This window comes from Rhincodon typus, chromosome 4, assembly GCF_021869965.1.
Source record: "Rhincodon typus isolate 14 chromosome 4, sRhiTyp1.1, whole genome shotgun sequence".
Taxonomy (NCBI): Eukaryota; Metazoa; Chordata; class Chondrichthyes; order Orectolobiformes; family Rhincodontidae; genus Rhincodon; species Rhincodon typus.
In genome coordinates, this window is record NC_063335.1 from 70,910,107 (window position 1) to 70,916,106 (window position 6,000).

Below are 6,000 nucleotides of genomic sequence, written 5' to 3' on the forward strand. Positions count from 1 at the left end.
CTATGTGCTACGCCAGGGCCTGAGGGGGTGAATAGGGGAAAGTGATAGTTAATTAAGGTTTGTGTGGGAATGTGGGGAACCCTCAAGTTGATGGAGTTGACAGGAACAATGACATAAGAGGGTATATGAAATGTTGGATGGGGTGGGGAGGGGAATCAAGGCAGAGACTGGAATTCACTCATGATTCCATTCCATCTTTGACTAAATTCTTACTGCACAGTAAGAAAGATAAATAGCTGCCGGCACACTCTCAGTGAGAGCAGAAAGTTGCTTTGTGTTGTCTATGGATAGTGCCATGTTACCATTATGAGGCCCTTCAAGTGCATTTGCATTAATCAGGCACCCATAGATTCAACGTTAAAACAGACCTGGCATCCAATTACTCTGCACGTGCAGTTCAGGCATTGAGCAACAATGCATTTTAAACTGGTGCTCGCAGGGGCATGGCTGTCCCGAATACAATCTATCAATTCTTCCTCATGGCTTCCTTTGCCAATCTCACTATCCCAATCTATGGGAAGTTTAAAGTTACCCATGACTAATACACTGCCTTTGTTATGTGCCGCCATTATCACCTGGTTTGTTCTCTGTCCCACCATATAGCTCCTGTTAAAGGACCCAGAGACAACTCCTACCAGTGCTTTTCCCTTTTTATTTCTTACCTCCAACCAAACGAATTCTACATCTTCCGATCAAGATCATTTCTTGCTATCATTCTTATACTATCCCATTCCAATAATGCTATTCCATCACATTTTGCTTCCTGCCTGACCTTCTGAACGTCACATACCCTGAATATATAGTTCCCAGCTTTGATCTCCTTGTAACCATGTTTCTGTAATGGCGATAAGATCATATCCATTAACCTGTGCTTGGGTCATTAATTCATTTATTTTGTGCAATCAATAACATATGTATTCAATCAAAGAGACATTAATTTTGCTTTTTTACAGTCTTTTCCAATTTTGACCCAACTTACTGCTATTTTCCTGTGTTTATACACTCTGTCCCTTTCTGGTTTGTTGTGAGTATTATTATCCATAAAGGTGCCCTGTAATTCTGACATATTTTCTTGCTTTGTAAGCCTACATTTCTCCTCTCCCAAACCCTCCCCATTTCTACTTAGTTTGAAGCTTTCTCTACAGACCTAGTTCAATTTGCCAGAACACTGATCTTAGCACAGTTCAGGTGAAGCCCATCCAACCAGAACAGCTCTCTCCTACCTCAGTACTGTTGCCAGTGCCCCACGATATGAAATCCATTCCACCCACACCAATCTTTGAGTCACATTTTTAACTTAGATCTTGACTTTACTTACGTTGTGCCCATTTGTCCCTGGTTTAGGTAGTAATCCAATGATTATTACCTTGGAAGTTCTGCCATTTAAAAAAAAAAATTAGCTCTAGACTGTTCAAAATCTTTCGGCAAAACCTGCTTTTTAGACATACCAATGTTGTGCGTCCTAACATGGACAGTAACTACTGGATCCCTCCCCTCCTTCTCCAAGCTTTTCTCCAGCCCTGATGAGATTTCTTCAACCTTGGTACTAGACAAGTAACAGAGCATGGCTGTAAAGAACATTATCTATCCCCTTAATTATCAGGGTGGGTTGCTGGGTGGCTAGTTTGTGATATAGAGTAAAGCCAACAGCATGGATTCAATTTCTGCACTGGCTGAGGTTACTGTAAAGGATTCTGTTGTCTTTAATATCCCCTCCTACTGTTACATTTCTATTTCCAGTCCCAACTTGAATGGCTCCCAGTATCAAGGTACTGTGATCATCCTCCCTGTCATCCCCACTTTCACCTACATAACATGCAAGCACCTTGTAACTGTTAGACTATTCCACTGGCTAAAACTCCTCAGGTGTAAGTCCCTGGGTCCTGAGACCTGCCTTACCCACCATCCTGTGACACCATCCTGTCTATTATCACAGACCAATTTTGAATTACACAGCCTGAGGAGTGTGACCACCCTTTGGAGTAAAGTGTCCAGATAACTTTCCCCTTCCCTGGAGTGGGGGAATGACTGCAGCTCAGATTCCAGCTCCTCAACTTGGATCCGAGGTTCCTTGAGCTGTAACCACTCACTACAGATGCGTTCACTTTGGGTCACGTTAGTGCCCAGCAGATTCCACATGTTGCAGCAACATAGCATCATCTGTCATGCCATCATTATCATTTCCCAATAAATTTGTAAAGTATTTACTTGTGATTCCATGATCTTTACACTTCATTGGGCTGATCTCTCATTTTTATAAACTAGAAAGAAAAACATCACCATTATCAATCTGATGCTTGACTTTTAAGAAAAGAGAGAGAATTAAAACAGTGGAGACCCAAACACAAACTGAAGATCTTTTACTTTAAAGTCTAGAGATATTCACTAATTCTACTCACCAGTCAGCACTTACGTCACACTGTGGTTGCTGAGGTCCCTGCACCGCTGGGTCTTTCAGCAGGTCGGCCTCTTAGTCCAGGCCTTCTATCTTCTCCCGTCTAACTCTCTCATCCTGGAGATTTTACTTCTTGCTGTAAAACCCTGGGTAACGCACCTCCTTCACCCTTTAGTTTCCACTTTAAGCCAATTTCCATCAGTACAATCCTTCTACTCACTTGGCCTTCATCTCACTCTGTTGCAATCCCGTTAAACACTGACTGTGCTCCTTACCAGCCGAGATTGCATTAAACGACAGAGCAGTCTCGAAGGGCTAAGTGGCCTACTCCTGCTCCTGTGTTCCATTGGTAGGTGGGTCCGTGGAATTGAGGACATAATCAAGTCAGCCATGATCTTATTGGATGATGCAGCAGGTTTGAGGGGTCAAATAGCCTGCTCCTGCTCCAAATTTATACATTCTTATGTTATATCTCACTTTCAATGACCAGGAAAAATTCCACATATACTCTGTTTATTGTTTATTAATTATGATTAATGATATATGGTCAGCATCAACTTGAAATCTACGCCTCTACAAACAGGATAAGCTAAAACTGTTCTGCAGAGGTGTGTTAAAAGGTGCAAGTTTTATGTGGCAATCTGTAAATAAATAAATAAAAATGAGTAAAGATTAGCTTTACTCATTCTATATCTCAGTACCTGGCTTTCTGGTATATAATACACTCCGCATGTACCCTGTCCAATCCAGTCATAATTTTAAAGACTTCTATCTGATTACCTCTTAGCTTTGACTTTTAAATAAAAAATCAAGCTAGTCAATTTTTCCTAATGGATGTAATCTTTCAGTTCTACTTCATTATTGTTGAATGCTTTATTCAAAAATAAAACCCAAAAACCTTGTTAGCATTTTCAATCAGTTTGCTAAACTGTGACGTGACATTTAATGATTTGCTTGTCTTTATCCTCAAAGCCCTTTGTTCTTCTATTTCAATCAGCTAATTTAGTAAGCTGTAGATAATGTATTTAGTTTTCCTAGCAAGTGAATCACCTAATACTTACCAATGTTATGCTGCCATCTGACTACGCAGTTTAAAAATTTTGTCATGGCTTTTTGAATTAAATTGCAATCTTCCTCTAAGTGAGCTATATCCTTACATCTCTTTTGTGCCAAGTCCTGTCCACCAGTGCAACATCAGCTGCAAATTTTGACATTGAGTGATTTGTTCAGGAGGTCTAAATCATGCCCCAGTCACTGACCACAGATTGATGGTTCCTATTTCTCATCATCACCTCTTGTCAATTGCTAAATCCAAACCAGCCAGCTAATTTGGCACAAATTCGGTAAGACCAATTTTGACTTTTGACTGACTTGAATGGTGCACCATGCCAGTTAGTTACCATAGCTAAAGCAAAGAGATTGCTGCAATCAGGCATAACCAGTACTCTCCCGATATATCTCCTCTACTGACCTGACAGAAATGATTAAAAACCCAAAAAAGTTAATTCATTCAAACTTAACTCAGCTTATCCACTTTGGTTCCATCACTCAGTCAGAATTTGCATAGTACGCATTGAGTAGTAATGATAAAGTGTGCATTAAAAGAGCCTACTTCCTGAAACAGGTGGCAATTTTGAATGTTGAGTGCAAAATGTTGATGTTAACAGGGCAGTAAGGCTATCAATGTCTTTCTGAGAGCATTATTTGACCAATAACTCCAGGCAATAGATATGCATTTGACGCCCCCTCAGGACTCACTCTCTTTAAAGGTTTCACATATGGGGTTATATTGAAAACGATCTGAAACGCCAGTTTATTATATAATAAGAATAATCTTCATTGGCTAATTTAAACAACCAATTTCCATGCATGCTTCATGATATTTTGTTTACAGATATCCATAACAACAGCTCAGTGTTACCTTAATGCTACTTGCATTTGATTTTACAATATTGTGCAAAATACTCTTGAATATCATACTATCGATGGTAAACTATAATTTCCTGTTTTGTGCCTCATTGCTTCCTTGAACTATGCCTTTTGAGTAGATATCACCGACTCTGTGGTAAAACATGCTCTTATTAAATTTAAGCGGACAGAGACTACTTGTCCTGTTTGTGAAATTATTAAGTGATGAATAGCATGTCCAAAAGCTGCTGTCAAATTATTAATTACTGACGTTTCAAACTTATCATCATAGATGGTACTTAAAATGAAGAGGTACTCTAGATTTCAACTTACTCACACTAATCACACGTCTCCAAGGAAAACTGATTTCAGTGATTACGTTCTGTGCATTCCACAGCTACTTTATCTGCTTCATGCGTGATCTAATTTCAAATTCTTTAAACAGCGAGCTTGGATTAAACCTGCAAATTCAATTCAGGAGTTTTGATTAGTGGACATTGGTAGCTCAAATTGGTAGCCACATGCTTCTTACGAAGATTTATTAAAACCCATTTGTTGGATTATCTTTGCAGATAGTGAGTTTTGATTAGTGTTCTGAAACTGAATCACCTTTACCAGAAGACTGAGGTAAGCTGCATTCAGGAGAATGTTATGCATTCTGTTTGGACTTTCTAACTTAAATTGGATGCAGAAAGAAAGAAAATGATATTGGGGCAGACAGAACAGATACTACTATGATGATTTGAACATTGTGATTGAAAAGGTTAATTGTAAAATTATGATTCATATCACCCTTCAATTTTGAGTTAAACTGCTTTGTATCTAATCTAAACTAAGATTGAGCAAAATTGCATCAATGGCGATTGTCCTCAAGTATAATTGTTTGGCAAGTCTGCTTTCAGTCTGAGTACAGAGAGCTGCCAACAGGACTTTACATTAGCTTCAATATAGTGTACATGCAAGTTATCTGATGATGTGTTCCATTACAATTCACATTGATAATTTTTTTTTAAAGAGGAAATGCTTCACCATGCAGAGTTTTCCATGATGAACTTGGTTTAGACATTTATTCTTTCTGGCCTGCTGTGCAAAATGGGTGCAGGGGTTTATTCCTGTAGAAGTATGGTCAAGACCAAGGCATACTCAATATTGGATGTGAACTTTCATTTATGTGAGGCTGTGGGTAACTGTTGGGGGTCCTAGCCATTTCAGTGGCAAACAGGATTTCACCTCCACCTCCATAATCTTTAAATAAGGCAATGTTGTAGAGACCAGAAACAAAGACAGCACTGTCTGTCAAACTATTATTTCTCTAGTGCCACCGTCATAGCTTGTTCACTTATTATCCAACTCATTGGCTGCAGTGCAAAGTCTTGCATTTTATTGAGCCAGTTGAAAGAGTTGCTTACTCCTGCCAGCTTCCATTCTGCCTAGATATTTTTGTGGGTGTAATTTTTCATTTGTCATTCAATGCATTAGTTACTTCGTAAACACATTTAAACTGAAATCCATTTTCAAACATAGCCTCTCTGCTCCTATGATGCTGCTTGGCCTGCTGTGTTCATCCAGCCCTGCACCTTGTTGTCTCGGATTCTCCAGCATCTGCAGTTCCTACTATCTCTGATTCAAACATAAAGGGATCATTTCAATTGTTTTGTTAATGAAAATTTTGTGTTCTACATTCACTTACCTGCCAG